The following is a 17,514-nucleotide window of genomic DNA, read 5'->3' on the forward strand; positions in this document are numbered from 1 at the left end:
TTGTGAGCCATAGTTAGAGATGTTGATCACTAACTGATTGATTTATGCATTATCATATAGTAAATTAATTATTATACAGCGTTACACTATATTTGGCTAAATAATTAGCAAGTCATTGAAGTTTCTTTCTGAGTTGGACTCTGACATTTTGAAGGAGGAAAATATAAACAAAACAAGATAAACAAGCATTTTTTTTAAAGTGCTCGTATCTATACTAGCTTGCCCCAGGTTCCATTCACAGAGAACAGGTAGAAAATAAACACACACACACACACACACACACACACACACACACACACACAGAGTTTCCCAAATGTCTTAGTGAATTTTAAGTTGTTTGAGCTTAAAACTGCACCAAGACTTTTAGGACACCCTATATAAATTGTGTGTAGATTTTTTGCAGAATATAGAAACATTAAAATGGGAAAGCACAGATTGAAATCTATATAACTGGAAAAAATACCCACCTAGATGAGCTCACAAATCTACCCAAATAGTTATTTCTCAACAGGAGATGATCTTTCATGCCCACAAGGTCATTAGCTAAATAAACCCTTTGTACAAAGTATATTTCAGATCAAATATCCTATGATTTGTTAACAATTAATAATTAACATATAGAAGGGAGAGTACTACAGTATGGATGTGTGAACTTTGGCAGATTCCAAGGAGGTCCCTGATCCCTTTAAAACTATATTACAATCAAGAATTCATTCAGTACTGCTTACTATTCACCTATCCCTGTGCTAGTTAGGCATTGAGTGGGGCAGAAAATAAATATTGACACTTCCCCTAATGAAACAGGACAGATTTTATTTCAGTATTTGTTTTAACTTGTTTTTCCCCTCCCCCCCAAAAAGTAGCATTTCAAATAACTGGCATTCTATTATATATATCCTTGATCTTTGCATACATTTAGGTAAACCTGCCTTGTTTAATAATGTTTATCTCTCAACAATATAAATGGATGTTTCATTGTTTTAAAGATTTGTGGTCTCATAATGGATTCTTATAAGCATTTTAAATACTGCCCAAAAAAATCATGTTCCACACCATTTATTTGTGATAAGGTCGATGTGAATTTTTATTTTTGAATTATGCTCTGGGTTATAATATAAGCATAAAAAATCTATAGTTTAAAAAGCTTTTCTAAGCTCCTTTTAGAGCGTGTTTTTAAAATGGAGACAATAGGATATGTCCCTCTTTGACAATTATAAAACATAAGCAAGCATCATTATTTTAAGACTTCTTCATTAATTTTTCTTTCTAATTATATGAGGATGACTTATTTTAACAGAGACTCTAGAGTACAGTGAAAACAATTGAGGAGCTGATCTAGTCTCCCTTTAATGAGTTCACACATATCAAGAAAATGCTACAAAAAATCATGCAGTTCCCTTGATGGATTTTAAAAGACTTTTATAAAGTATATTGGTGATAAATGAGTCTTAAAGTGGATACTTTATGAGAAATGAGGATTCATATTCCCTGTATGTATTCTGGAAAATGTTTATAAGAGAGGATTTATAGCATACAAACCAATTCTATATTCCAATATCATAGAGCATGACTTATTTTTTTCCCTTTAAAATAAACTCTATATTTGTCCCAGAATTTTAACTTTTCAGCAAGTTCCCAATCCTTCCGGAAGTTTCTTTCTCTAATAATACTATACCTTATTTCTTCTTTTATTATTATAATTAACTATACACTCAGGGATTTTCCCATTTAAAATTAGTTCTTTTTCTCCCTTGAAAAGTTTCATTAATTTCTTATGTGGCTTATGGAAATCATTCATAGTCACTGTCCACTTTCTCTATTTGTATCTTTAGGAGAGGGAGAGAGGTGAAACAATAAAATATTTTCCCCCATTGGAATGTTTTCTGAGTCAGAAAATTTTAAGTTTAAGAGTACAACAATCCAAAAAATCAAAAAAAAAAAAGAGTAGAACATTGCCCACTGCCTTCTCTGTGTAAAACATTGTAATGGTTTTTGAGAGTACAAAGACAAAAAATAAGGATTTCTGATCTCTGATGCTTATAATCAACTTGGTTAAAGAATATATATACACAAAAAATAATATGTACATAAGTTAATTTGGACAGAAAATACTCCAAATTGGGTGAAAAAGAGAAGTTATAACAGAAAAAGTTATATAAGAGTGGAACCTTGGAAAAAAAAAGAAGCATTCAAATTCATATTCTCTCTCAACTTTATATATAGAGAGATAGATATATATGTATGTATATAAGCTTATATACAAATATATGTATGCATAATTCCATATAAACTTATATGCAAATATATACATGCACACATATATATGTATGTATATACATACATAAATATACAAATATATGGAGAGAGAGAGAAAGTTCATGATAATAATAAAAGGTGTGTGTACTAAAATCCTACTTTCTTTTTTTAATTGTTTCTTTTTATTTATTTATTTTAGTTTTCAACATTTGTTTATATAAGATTTCCAATTTCCAATTTTTCTCTCTCCTTCCCCTCCCTCCCCTCTCCCCTAGACAGCAGGTAAACTGATATAGGTTTTATATGCGTGTAAAGAATCTGAGCAAAAAAGAAAAATCTCAAAAAAGAAAGACAACAGCACCAAAAACAAAACAAATAGTATGGTCCAATCAGTGTCCATATTTCACAGTTCCTTTTTTTTTCTTCTGGATTTGGAGAGCCTTTTCCATCATGAGTCCTTTGGAACTTTCTTATACTGTTGGATTGGTGAGAAGAATCTAGTCTATCACAGTTGATCAACACACAATTTTGATGATACTGTGCACAATGTTCTCCTGGTTCTGCTCATCTCACTCATCATCAGTCCATGCAAGTCCTTCCAAAAATCCTACTTTTTTCATGAATCCTTTCCCTATCCTTTTTCATGGTAGGGGTCTTTCCCATGAGGTTATCTATAACTAATCCTGAATATATAGTGTGGGCCAAAAATCACAAAGGGGTCTGATGTTTTAATACATTTTTTTTCTTTTTTCTTTCTTTTTCTCCATTTACAAGATTTGGTTTTTCACATATAATGTAAATTCATTTCCTATATATACTATATATGACACTATGGTGTTGTAAATTTTAAAAAAATTAAGATGTTACTAAATATTCATGACTCTTTTCCCACCCTGTATCTTGTTTGTACAAAGTTATTTACATGTTGTCTCCCCATTAGATTAGTTCCTTGAAAGCAGGTACTTTTATTTGCCTTTTTGTGCATCATTAGCACTTAGCACACCATGTGACACATAATAGGTGGTTGATAAAGGCTTTTGACTTGACTAGTCACATAGTAGGAGTGTGGCATAACTGTTGGGCAGTCATGTGCTCCATGAGTGTTCTTCCAGTATTGAGGGAAAGCAATGAAGGCCTCAGAATTTTGGGGAGACCCCCAATGATGGTAGGATATGGGCAAGAGTCAGACATTATAAGATAGGTATGCATGGATAGTTTATGCTATGCATCACTGGGGAGGATATACACATCAGAGAAACCATAGCTCCTCAATATTTGAATATTATATAAAGTGTTTTCTTTAGGGAGAAAATGAGTTAATTCTCCCCTAGCTCCTCTGGTTTACTTTCAATAAGTGGGGATCAGATGGATTTTTGACAAAAGCATGTTTGGTAAACAAATGAATTCTCTTGTCCTTACTCTCACTTTCTACAAAACAGTTTCTAAATCCCAAGTCTGTTTGAGAAAATGATGAATGCATAATTACATGTTTCATATTTCCCGAACACTGACTCAGTATGACAAAACATTTTAGAATAAAGTATATATTAAAAGTATGATATGTTAAAAATAAAATTTCATGTTTAAGTCAAATGGTAGCACTGATAAGTATGTAAAAGTTTTGCTCATTTCTTTTAACATGTACTGGGTTCTAATATCACAGTTATTTATGTAGCATAAAGTCATTTCATAGGCTAACATAGCCCAGGAGAAACCTTATTAAGGTATTCTCTTATTAATGTTTTGAGGCACCTAAACTGGAGCCAGAAAAGCTTGTGTAGTATTGAAATATCCCTTATTTCAGTAATTTTGTTTTACCCTGTTTTGATCATTCCTCTTGCCTCACTCAAATCAAGAAAGATTAAGTGAAACTTTCCCTCAACTAACCTGTTTCACTTCTGGAAAGATCACAAGGAATATAATCTGAAGAACCAGAACAAACTAGCCCTAAATATTAGACAATTAGTAGAAAAAGTGAGAGAGAGAGAGAGAGAGAGAGAGAGAGAGAGAGAGAGAGAGAGAATGAGAATATATCTGCAGAAGTGTGATCAGGGAGTAGAAAATATCTATTCTGAAGTCAATAGCAGCATTTATGTTAATTTCATAAATACCATTTAATTTCTTGTCTTCCTATTATTCTAATTCTAATCAGTTGATGTAACAAAAAATGTCTTTTAGGAGTCCCAGTTGTATATGTTCTAGTTGATTGACAGGGAGCAACTACTAGAAAATTTGTTAATCTGAATACTTTTAATACTCCTATTGTGAAAGGTAATCATCTATTAGCTTAAGTAGGATGCTATTTCTCCTTGAGCATTACTGTTCTCTGAGAGTTTTCACTGAGGGGAGTTCTTACTTTAGGCCTGAAAATTCATACATATGTGGGTTAAGAGCTGGAAAGGACAATAGAGGTCATCTAGATGCAACATGCTAAAACTTGTCTTTCTCAAGGCAGTAATGATGTTAATACATTAAGGAGGCCAACAATAGACAGTTTTCATTGACCAGGGTAGTATAAACAGGATTCTAATTAATGATTTCAAGAGTCATTCCAGGGGCAGCTAGGTAGCACAGTGGATAGAGCACTGGGCCTGGAGTCAGGAGGACCTGAGTTCAAATGTGGCCTCAAACACTTAACACTTACTAGCTGTGTGACCCTAGGCAAGTTGCTTAAGCCCAATTGCCTCATCAAAAAAAAAAAAAGAGTTACTCCAAGCATTGGTATGAATACCAGATTATACATGGATATATATACTAACCAGATGATACCTGTGTATTATATATACTATGACATACATACATAGACTATCACACATATACATATTTAGCATCACCAGTGTCTAGGTAGACTACAACCATCAATATCATCAAACGTTTATCAAGAATTTCCTAAGGGCTCCCAACCAGTCAAGTCGATTGTCTGCTGGGCCCCATGTCATGTGCTAGTGATACAAGGCAAAACCTCTGACTTCAAGAAACTTACAGAACTAGGTGCCATATCAGAGTCTTCTTTGTTGGAGTTAGACAAACCTCAACTACTGTTGGAATGGGGCATGGAAGAGGTCAATCGATAACACAAGATTTCCTATGTCACAGTACATTAGACCAGGGATATACAACTCATATAGAAAAGAGGGCCACTAATCCCATAAGGATCCCTGTGGTCCACATATAGACTTAGTTTTAAATTTAAATTTTTCTATGTTTTATTATATTTTGATTTATTTTATCAAATATTTCCCAATTGCATTTAATTTGTTTTGGACCATACTTTGTAGTGTTATGGCCTGAATGGGCCTGCAGGCCTCATGTTTAAAACCTATACATTAGACAGTTGCTCCAGGAAATTTGTATGGTGCATATTTGAGGATCAAGACAATAAGCACACAACCGCAAATAAACTACAGGGTGACTGGCAGTTTAGTTGGTTACCTGCAGATTATATATTATAATGGACTCTCTTACCTTCTTGCTGTACCCAGACAGGCCAGCTCCATCCCTTGGAGCCTCAAATATACTCCTTAGCTCCTCTAGGGCAATCGAGAAGTGCTCAATCCTGCGGCGAGCTCCCTTGGCATCCTCTTTTAGTACTTCAGACTGGCCACCATCTGGTTCAGTATCTATTTTTTGCTCTGTGCTCTTCACTGACTTCACGTTCTTCTTTTGCTCGACCATATTTGTGATGAGTTTGGGAGCTATGGGAGGCCCAGTTGATACATCTGTGGCATTTCCAGATTCAAGTAATTTTCCTTCTCTGGGTTGGAAGCGCCTACAGCGGCTGCCAGGGGCATTACATTCACTTTTCTGGCCTTCATTGGACTCCCATTTCTGTTTCAGAAGGGTCAGGGAGCCCTTCTGCATTGGATACTTGGGTGGATCCAGGTTGTTCTGAAATGTCAACAAATCTTTAGTCAAGTCACGTGACTCTGGGTATGACAAACCCTCTTAAAACCCTATGTCCTTGGCCCTTGAAAACTGGGCTCAGTGCTAAAAATCCAGCAATGACCATCAGGCTTGGTCCTAAAAGCTTGGGGCCAATTATAAGCAAGTTGGAATTGGCCAGATCTGAAGGAGTGGGCTGGCACTCAGAGAAGCACATCCAGTCAAGAAGTACTAACATAAAGTAAATAAAAGCCGGAAAAGGCTACTTCCTCCTCCTGTCCTTTTATGGAAAAAACAACTTATAATTTAGATTCTATGTGGAAAGTTGGACACATTTCACTCATTGTTAAGTATGTTCTGGGAAAAGGGCTATTTAACAAACTAAACACCCCAAGACAAAAATAAAAAAAAAAAAGTTTGATTTCCTGTCTGCAACACTTCCAAGACTTCCTTTGGGATGAATGCTTACTGGAAACTACTTAATTTAATTTTTTAAAAATAATATTATCTGTAAGAGTCCAAATAACTCCTGTTAGATAGATCTTGATTTTTTTTTTCACAAGTGTGTTGGAATTTGGTAGAACATAGATTACAGCTGAACAAGGTATATTTAAACCTCTCCAAATCATTACCTCCTGGCTTGTGGCATAGTTCCACAAACTCAGGTTAAAGAAGAACATTTAGGAAGAGGCATGGTTTTCTGACTCTTATCTGAAAAGCATCAGGAAATAAAATTTTGTTGCTTATCTAAGTCTATGTCAGAACCAAATTGCTTTCCGTTCTACCCTAAAGGTGTTGCATTACAGAGGTCTGGCATTTATACATTTACTGAATGTATTTTGGTCTTGAAGGATGAAGGTTTTTATTGAAACAGTTTCCATTTAGGAGTTATGGGATATAGATTTACCCAGACTAAGACTTAGAAGGAATTTTAAGAGTTCATCTAATCCAGTTTCTATCTCATTAAAAGGAAACCTAGATTCTCTTAGACAAACCTGTGTCTACCCAAAGATTCACATGAATGTATGAGGAACAAAATGTCAATTTTAAGCTGCCATTTTGAAGCCTTAGTAGGTGGCTGCTATCATGTTGCTGATTAATATACATGGATGAACCACCTTTTATTCTTATTCATAATAAATGGTGGCACAGAACAGAACTGGTAAATCTGTTTGTGAAATTGATCAACATATGTTAAGAATGTATCAACATATGTCAGGAATTTCTGTGTATCATATACCAGGAGGCTGCAGAAGGGATAATAAGAACATGGGACTAGCTCATTCATTGTCACAGCTGGCAATAGTGACCTTGTGAGGTTTTTAATGAGAACACTGATTCAGAGCCAGCCCTGAATATGGAGGTAGGGGATAGTGGAAAGAGAAGGAACAGCAGAAACAAAGGGAGTGACATCCTTACTTTGTATAGTAGAAAGAATGCTGGTTTTGAAGCCAGAGTACCTGGGTTCCAATCTTGACATTGGTACTTGCTACTTGGGTGAATTTGAGTAAGTTATTTCATCTCTATAGATTTCCATTTTCATGTCTGTAAATTCAATTCAACAAACATTAAGTGCCTCATATGTAGAAGGGGATTGTAATTGTTTAATTGTTTCAGTTATGTCTGATTCCTTATGTCTCCATTTGGGGTTTCTTGGCAAAGATACTAGAGTGGTTTGCCATTTCCTTCCCCAGATCATTTTACAGTTGTGAAAACTAAGGCAAACAGGGTTAAGTGTCTTGTCCAGGCTCAAACAGCCCATGAGTATCTGAGGCTGTATTTTAACTCAGGTCTTCCTGATTGCAGGCCCAACACTATATAGCTGTTGCCAGAATAGAGATAAAAGTGAAAACATGGAACCTGATAAAATGACTAAAGAAATCAGTATAGAAAGAGAAGAAAAGAGAGCCCAGGAGAGTATGGGGACGTGTGGAAACTAGTAAGAGAGAAGAGGAGAAGGTGTAGGAGGAGGAGAAAGAAATGGAAGAAAAGAACATATAGCAAAGAAGACTGAAAACAGGTGGGCAGACAGGTAAGAGAATTAAGAAAAGCCAGTGTCATGGAATCCAAGAGGAAAGAGAGAGTGTCTAGGAAATGTTAGAAGCTATGTTAGAAGTGTAAGCTAGGGGGGCAGCTACGTGGCACACTGGATAAAGCACCAACCCTGGATTCAGGAAGACCTGAGTTCAAATCCGACCTCAGACACTTGACACTTACTTGCTGTGTAACCCTGGGCAAGTCACTTAATCCTCAATGCCCTCCCCCCCCCCCAAAAAAAAAGAAGTGTAAGCTAGGTCAAAAAATATATAGAATTAAACAAGGTCATTGGATTGAGCAGTTAGCAAGAAATCATTCATAGGCATTTCAGTTAATTGGTGGGGTTGAAAGTTTTGAAAAGGGAGTAGAAAATGAAGGAGTTAGTTTAGATCATCTCTAAGGTCCCATCCAGCTTTAAATGGAATGATCTTAGGTTTAACACCACCAGGATTTCAATTATAACCAAATTCTCCAAGCTATAAACACTTACCAGGTCACAACTGCCTGTGGACAGTAGAATATACAGCATGGTACTTTTGGTCTATAAGTAACTCTCTATACTTACATACACCCTTTCTTCCACTAATAACATGCCAGTTTTCTCTGCTCACTCCAGTAGTGATTCATGATGCTTATTCCCCCATGTATCAGTGGGTCATAAATTTAGAACTAGAATGGGCTTTAGAGGACCTTAATTCTTTTCCCTTCACTTTACCGATGAGGAAACTGAGAACCAGAAGATGAATGACTAGCCCAAGTTCAGACAGGTAGTACGCACCAGAAGTAGAATTTGAACCCAGGTCTGCTGCCTCCAAATCCAGTGTTCTTTTCATTGCAGTATGGTTAAAATGGTTTGAATAGTATTTCGTGGCTCATCCCTCCCCCATCATATCACTATACCCTGAAACTTAATTTATGAGCCCCATGCTTTCCAGTGATCTAGATCAGGTCTCTGAGACTGACAAAGAGAATAGAAACTCTTTTCTTTCCTAACCTAACCTTCACTAGTCAACTGTCAGTAAGTAGGCATTTATTAAGAGGTCACTAAAAAAAAAATAGCACCAGTTCTGAGAAAGGGGCAAAATAGCTGATAAAAAATAAGACGTCAAAATATTCAGGAACAAAAAAAATTAGGATTTTAAAAAAGATAATTCTGTCAGTCAACTAGCATTTGTTTTTGTTTTGTTTTTTGTTTTCTGTTTTTTGTTTTTTGTTTTTTTTGGTTTTGGCAGGGCAATGAGGGTTAAGTGACTTGCCTAGGGTCACACAGCTGGTAAGTGTCAAGTGTCTGAGACCAGATTTGAACTCAGGTCCTCCTGATTCCAGGGCCAGTGCTTTATCCACTGTTCCACCTAGCTACCCTCAACTAGCATTTATTAAACACCTACTGTAAGGGCTAAAATTCTAGCTATACTGTCTAAAATATCTAACGAGTGGTTGCCAACAAATTATAAGCTTTAGCAAGAGTTAGACTTTTAAGCATTTATTAAGGAGAATAAGAATTTGGTGAAGAGAGAGAGAAAGGCCTAGATTCATCTATCTATTAAAGGGGGAGCACATTTCTAGCTCCCTTCTCCACCAGAGTCCTCAGGAAAGAGAGCGAGTCAGAGCATCAGCCTCCCCCTTCTTCCTTCCACACGCAAACGTCACTTCCTGACACCAAAGAAAAGACACATAGTCTTGCCCTCAGAGACCTTCTCCTCATGTGTAGAGGGCATCTAGGTGACATGGTGGATAGAGTCCGAGAGATTCATCTTCCTGAATTCAAATTTGGCCTTGGACACTTATAGATGTGTGATCCTGAGCAAATCACTTAAACCCTTTTTGCCTCATTTTCCTCATCTGTAAAAATGAGCTGAAAAAGGAAATGGAGAACCATGCCTTGATAAAAAAAAATCCACAAATCATTCAGGAAGAGTTGGACATGACTGAAACAACAAAAACATATGTCAATCCCTGTGCTAAGCACTAGGGATACAAAGAAAGAAAAAATAGAAATCTGCTTTCAAGGAACTCATAGTCTACTGGGGAGAAACCATGTACACAACTATGTACAAACAGGACATTTAATTAATTAATTGGGGCAGAGAGGTAATCTTAGGAAGGCACTAAGGTAAAGGAGGACTGGGAAAGGCTTCTTGGAAAAAGTGAGACTTTAGCTGGATATTGACGAAAGCCAAGGAGGTCAGGAGATGAGGAGGGAGAATGTTAAAAATAATTTTCATAGGTGATTGATTATCATACTTATACATAATAATAGAAGACAATGGAGAGTCTTTAAAATAAAGATAAAATCCACATGAAAATTGGGAACATCCATGATTGAAAAGGCCAGAAATAGAATAATGACACAATTGTTTATATTTTGTTAAAAGTACCTTAAACTGTATGCAAGTCTAAACCTCAAAGGATATTTTTGATTGTTATTCTAAGGTGAAAAAATGTCATTCCATCCAAAAAGATGTGATGTAGTAAGGATCCCTGATGGTCAAATTGGTAAATTTGTGATTGCCTACAGTACTGAAAATATGTTGTTGTACCTGGATATATTATCCTCTTTCTGAATGTCTATTGAACTAAAATGTGATTCAAATATGATTCATTTTGGTTTGTGGCCCAGTAGACAGAGCACTGGTTTTGGAATCCTGTCTCCTGGACTCAAATATCTTCTGTTGATTAATAGTTTTGTGAATTAATCTCTCTGAAACTCAGTTTCCTCAATTATCAAACTGGGGCTCTGGATTGAATGAACTCTAAGCATCCTTTCACTTCTAAACCCTATGACTACTTACTGCTGTTGGGTGTCATTAAATCAACCTCCCAGAGCATTCTTGAAGATGAGTGGTTAGAGATTATAACATCCCAGAGCTATGTCAGGAGACACAATCACTGTCACTCTCTTACTATGATCAATTATGATAAATAGGTCTTCTAAATGGTCCTTTTAGCTTTATTTATAATGGTGTTTAAGGGCCTATTACTCTATAACCAACATATTGAAAGTGTTTTGAATATAAAGTCAAAGGCAGTGGAGTGATGAACTTAGAATCAGAAAGAATTGAATTCAAACTAATAGACGATTTCATCAGGGTAAGACTAATTTCAAAACTAATTCCAAGTCATCTGTAGCTAATTTTCATAGGAAACTTCAGGATTAAAGAGATTAAGTAGCTTAGTAATGGTCAAAAATACAGAGCAACTAAGTGGCACATTGAGTGCCAGGCCTAAAGTCAAAGAATACTGACTCATCTTCCAGAGTTCAAACTCCACCTCAGAAACCTCCCAATCATGTTACCCTGGAAAGTCACTTAACCCTGTTTGCTTCAGTTTCCTCATCTGTAAAATGAGCTTGAGAAGGAAATGACAAAGTATCTCTGCCAAGAAAATGGCATCACAAAGAGTGGGACATGACTGAAATCACAACAAAATAGTCAAACAACTTTGGTAGTAAGAGGCATTGTGTTCCAGTGGAAAGAGCACTGGTTTTTTGAGTCAGGGAACATGAGTTCAAATCCTGCTTCTGCCACTTATGACCCATATGACCAAGCCAATTATTTTCTCTGGGACTCAAGTTTCCTCATCTCTAAAATGAGAAGTGGTACTCTATGGCCCTTTAGAATTCCAAACTAATGATGCGATGTTGTCAGAAGCACTTGTTATTGACTCTTACTTGCTCTTTGGCAATGGATAAGCCCCTTAACCTTTCTGATCCAACTATTAGCTCTCTACCACTAAAAGTTAAAAGATGGGTTGTAATTTGAACTATTGGAGTTACCACAGTGACAGAATCTCAAGTTCTTAAATTTTTAGCATAATTTTAAAAAGGACATCCCATTTTACCCTGAAATGAATACCCTCTCAATATGTCATTTGTGATATTTTGCTTTTCTCCTGAGAGGACAAGTAAGCTAAGCCTTCCTTTATCTGTTTGGAGGTCAAGTGGAATATGAGAATTTGTTTTTTTGATTCTTTGTGTTGGAAATTTTCACATTTTAAAACTCTCTTGTCATATAACCAAAAGGTCAACTGTATCTTAACTGTTTTCTATTAAGTTTCTGGATACCTTGATCCTGTATTCCTAAAGTATCACTCTTCGTTACCACACAATTGACTTGCAGATTCCTTATTTATAATTCAGAGATTAATTGGCCTCTTTCAAAAGTTTATATACAGGGTTGAAAATGTATTCCCTTCTCCCCCATTTTTCATTTTATTCTGAACACTGATCAGTAAACAGTTATTGGTACATATCACATATCCCATTCTAAGATTAGTGAGGTCACAACATTACATGGGTTGTATCAAATAATACAGCATTCAAATCCCATCCCTGCTTACTTCCTAGGTTTGCATCCTTAGACAAATCTTTTAAGGTCTTAATTAACAGATCTTTAGGCTTCTGTTTTCTCGCTTATAGAAAAAAGGATTTTAGATGAGCTATAAGGTCTTTTCCAGCTTTAATTCTGATGACTCTTTGTTGGCCAAACTTTTTTTTATTAAAACTATGTAAGTCAGTTCTCTAAAGGTGACAAGAAAGGAATCTGGGGAATGCATTAGCAGGGTAATAAGAAACCTGACAGAAAATGCGTAAAATTCATCTGACTCTTATGGATACCATGACTGAGATGAAATTGATTCCAAACTCTTACACTTCCTTTTATCTCAGACTTTAGATTGGCTAGTGGTTTCAATGTAACAGATACATGAGGAAAAAAACAAACAAGAATCCCATCTGAAATAATAAGAGTAACAACAACAACAAACCCCGAAGCAAAGAGATAAAGAAGTACTATTGTCAATTCCTGCTACACATGTAGGCATTTTTATCTTCTTAAGTTATATAATACCCTGGCTGTTCTCTGTGGTCTCTTAGAGGCAAAGCTTAAAAGGGTTTAGTATGTATGCATGTTAGTTGACATTCACAAGGAGCTTAAAGTTCAGAGACTATATTTCTTGTTGCCAGGTGTTCCACTATCTCATGGGAAGCAGTATCAGGTGTATATGGGGAGAATTTTTAAGCAGGTGAGGACTTGTGTCTAATGCTAGATAATCAATGTATTAAAGACTGGTATTTTTCACAAGCTTGGTGTTAGAATTAGGTTTTGATATAACTACTATTGTAAGAATCCTTCTAGCAGTACTATTTTATACATTACCTGCTTGGGAAAGCTTATTTCTAGTCAAGAAAATAATTCCTTATATACAAAAAATCTTTCATATTAAAGAAAAAAAAACTTGAGATGACACATGCACATTCACACACAGAGACAAACCAAAGTGGCCACAAAGGAAAAAAAGCGTTGGATCTTCTTCTTGCCTTTTAAAAAAGGCAAGTTTTCAAAAAGATGATTTTTGAAATGTCTGTAAACATCTTCCACCTATTTTAATTTGACTTTAATTTTCCATTAACAGTCACTAGATTAATCAGAACATTCAATTAATACTTTCCTCACTTTTAAGCTATCCCAATCTGATACACATTGCTATGGAATCCTAGTGAGAGAGAGTCCATCATTTTTTTAAACCTGACTTTAGATTTTATTTTACATATTTGACAAAATCAGCTTACTCACAAATGAATATTTTTGTCAAACTAATTTGGATTATTCTTATGTATCTTAGAGGTACATCAATCTTATTAATCTATCTTCCATTTTGTTCAGGCTTTCATCAAATTGTAATGTATTCATTTTTTTTTTACTTGTGCAGAGTATGAACCTGACTGGTAACTTAAGCCAAAGAGTCAGTTTACTATAGCATCTCTTTGTTTTCAATGATTAGTAAACCCCACAGAGGGAGGCTAAAGATATCCTTGCCTTTAAACCTGAGTGTAACCATATATTTTACAGGTAAAAATTCATGACCTCATGTAATCATGTGATACTTCCAATGTACAAATAATGCTATCATGACTCTTCAGGTATTGATAATATGGTACTCTAAGAGGTATCAAAACTAGGCCCTCAGGCAGTATTGAGGCCTGCAGCACATACTCAAGTGCTTGAACCAGATTAAAATGTAACTGAGAAATATTTAAGAAAATAAATAAAATGCAATAGAACATAGATAATGTTAATATGGGAAAACTAGGTGGTGCAGTGGATAGAGTACAAGGCCTGAAGTCTGGACAACTCATCTTTCTGAGTTCAAATCCAGCCTTAGACACAAGCTGTATGATCCTGGGAAAGTCATTTACCTGTTTATCTCAGTTTCCTCATCTCTAAAAGGAATTGGAGAAAGTAATTGGAAATCACTTCAGTATTTTTGCTAAGAAAACCTCAAATGGGATCACAAAGAGTCAGACACTACTGAACAACAACAATGTTAATATGCAATTTCCTAATGGGATCCTTATATATGGGTAAGTGGACTCCATTTCCATTTGAGTTTGACAGCACTGGTGTAATTAATAGAGAGTTAACCTTGGAGTTAAGAAGACCAGTGTTCAGTGTTCAAGTGCTGCTTCTGAAACCTATTGTGTGAATCAATTAACCCTTCTGTGCCTCAGGCAAATATCTTACCATATAGTCATAGAAGAGTTACCTATCTAGAGGGGTGGCATCCCTATACAAGATATTCTTTTGTCTGAAAAAGTCTTAGATCAAAACTAAAACAAAACTATGCTTAGCTAATGGAAAGCATTGAGACATTTTAAAAAAACACAAAAAAATCCCCAACAACCATTGAACTAATTCTGTGAACATGAAATGTTTGTTAAATAACATAAGGTATGTAAAGTTATGTATGTATGTAAGCACTATATTAATGTTAGCTATTATTATTATTACCCACTTTGACCTAATTTTATATTATTCCCCTTTACTTTGCTGAATCACAACTTATTCTTATGAAATTCTAAGCCTGGGAAATTTTCTCAGTATCTTCTCATTCTACACAGTAGTTTTGAATCAAATCATCTTTGGGGTAGAAGAGCTTTTAGCCATCATTCGATCTAAGTTCGCCAAGATCTGGTGTTCAGCATTTAGATGGCTTTATAGAACCATAGATCTGGAACTAAAAGGGGCTTTAGAGGCCATTTTGTCTAATCCCTTCATTTAGTATGACAGATGAGGAAACTGACACCCAGCATTAGCAGCATTTTTCTCTCTTAAATAATGCATATAAAATCATGTAAATAGTACTAATATTTCTTACATGTGTCATTGTTCGGTATGAAAATAGACTTGGCATTTTTTTTCTTCAAATTTTGCTCCAAATTTCCCCTTCTCTCTCCTTTTCCTGGGGGATACACTATACTCTCAATCTTCCTTCCACTTCTGGCTATGCTGAAGATGATGGATCAGCTCTTCTTTGGACCAATCTTTATTTAGTAAGTCAACTGTTTTTTTGTGATAATTACCAAATGTCAAATGTGTATTCCTCATCTCTCGTATTTCCCCCCTCCCTTGTCCTTTCTAACCCTGTATCTGTTTCTGTCTCTTTGTCTGTCTCTCTTTGCCTCTGTCTCTCTGTATTTCTCTGTGTCTCTCTGTTTCTGTCTTCTGTTTCTCTGGCTTTCTGTCTCTCTGTCTCTATCTCTTTATTTCTATGGCTCTTTCTCTCTGTCTGTCTGTTTGTCTCTGTCCCTTTTTCATATCCAGAACTCATGAGCTCAAATGAGTTCCTCTGGGAAGGCTCAAAAGTAGTCACTCACTATTTTGAGGAGTTTATTGTTCATGGGAAAATTAAAAAATATCAGTTTATTCATATCTGTTTGGTATCTTAATGAAAATTAACTGTTAAAAAATAAACTTCCATCCAAAATAAAAAAAATGTTTCCTTTTAATATAAGAGGGGATCAAGAGGAAGGGAGGGAGAAATTAGACTGAATTTAAAAGATATGCTTGGATAGAACTCTTAATAACTTTTCATCTGCAGCTAGAGCAGGCTACATGGTTGACAGAATAAATAATCTCCTGAGAAGTCACAGCTACCCACTAAACCCTGTAAATTGGACCTAAGTATCCCAGAGTAGGGTTAGGGATGAGAGAGGAGAGGAAGAGAAAGCACATTAGCACAAACAAGCTGTTAGCTGTCTCAAACTGCCAAACAAAAGGTTTCCAAGAACCTGCCAAATTTAGGCTGTCACTTAGCCAGATGCCCAGCCAGGAAAAAAAACTATGGTCTTGTCATCCACAAAAAGTGGGAGGGTTAGGAAACCTTGCATGTTGGGAAGAAGGAGCAAAGCAATACATGCCAACAAGGCAATGTCCCCTCCCCTCCTCCCATAAATTAGATCTGGGACATCAATAGGACCTTTTTCATAATTTCCATTTCTGATCATTTTCCTATATTAAAAAACGTTAACATTTTCACCAAATAATGTCCTTGGACATTCAAATGCAAGTATTTCTTACAGGGAAAATATAGAGGCTATTAACTTAATGTGTTTTATCCATTAAAGAACTGAGAAAATATGGCTTAATAGATCTAATCTTCATTTGTGGTAAACTTAATTAGTTTTTTTTTTCCTAAGACAGTTTAGATGCTGAGTTTCTCTCTGATGTTAATTTAAAAGAATAATTTTTAAATCTCCAAGGAACAGTTTTCAATGTAAAAACCTAGTCTTAAATGTGGTCGTAGTGTTAGGTGTTGCCAATCCAGTTTTTTTCTCCTAATTCTGAAACTTATTTTCATTTAACCTCCTCCCCAGATTTTATCTATCATTTCATTTATCTAGGAAATAACTAACATACATACATAATTCATATACATGAAAAACAAGCAAAGAGTAAGGCACTTATTTATGTCTCTTTCTTTTATGTCCTTAATCATATTATTAAGTAAACAGAAGAAGGCAGCTCACTAGAAACGCTACTTAAAAAAAAAATCCATTAACTCACATATTTGTAAGAGGCTTATCTTACCGTGGTCTGTTCTGTCAAGTTTCTGTCCTGAGACTCGGCTACAACAGTCATGTGTCTCTTAAAGGAAAACACAAATTTAACAGTTCTTTAACTCACTGATCTCATCTACCTAATGAACATCAAGCATGATGGACATACGTCTCCTGATAGCAGTTACAAGACACCAGCAAATCTCTCATTGCTAGCTCAGGGAGCTACATTATTTAGTAAGTCACGGAGGACAGAAGTGCACTTTCGACCACAACCCCAGTTGTAACTAGATGCTCTGCTTACAAAGTTTAACAGTCAAAGGATGAGAAGCTGCTTTTGTTTCAAAATTCTATGGAACAAAGAGCAACCATCAATAATGACTCAAACTTGCAAAGTGCCTGGAAGGAGTCCTAGAAGGTTGAGATAATTAGTATGCAATAAGGAGATACAGTTAAATGTTCATGTGGTAGGTTGTGGAACCAGTCAAAACCCATTTGCCTGG

At 35.7% G+C, this 17,514-nt stretch overlaps 1 protein-coding gene across 1 annotated transcript in view; it reads right to left on the minus strand.

The window, feature by feature from the left end:
* Positions 1 to 17,180, minus strand: part of XIRP2 (xin actin binding repeat containing 2) — a 430,838-nt gene extending 413,658 nt beyond the window's left edge. Inside the window, exons 1-3 of the mRNA XM_043997297.1 lie at positions 17,043 to 17,180; positions 7,558 to 7,683; positions 5,722 to 6,144 (exon numbers count right to left, since the gene is read on the minus strand). The gene's annotated coding sequence lies outside the window, so the exon portion shown is untranslated. The remainder of the gene's footprint in view (positions 1 to 5,721; positions 6,145 to 7,557; positions 7,684 to 17,042) is intronic.
* Between the last annotated feature and the right edge of the window lie 334 nt (positions 17,181 to 17,514).

Source organism: Dromiciops gliroides, chromosome 3 (assembly GCF_019393635.1).
Source record: "Dromiciops gliroides isolate mDroGli1 chromosome 3, mDroGli1.pri, whole genome shotgun sequence".
Classification (NCBI taxonomy): domain Eukaryota; kingdom Metazoa; phylum Chordata; class Mammalia; order Microbiotheria; family Microbiotheriidae; genus Dromiciops; species Dromiciops gliroides.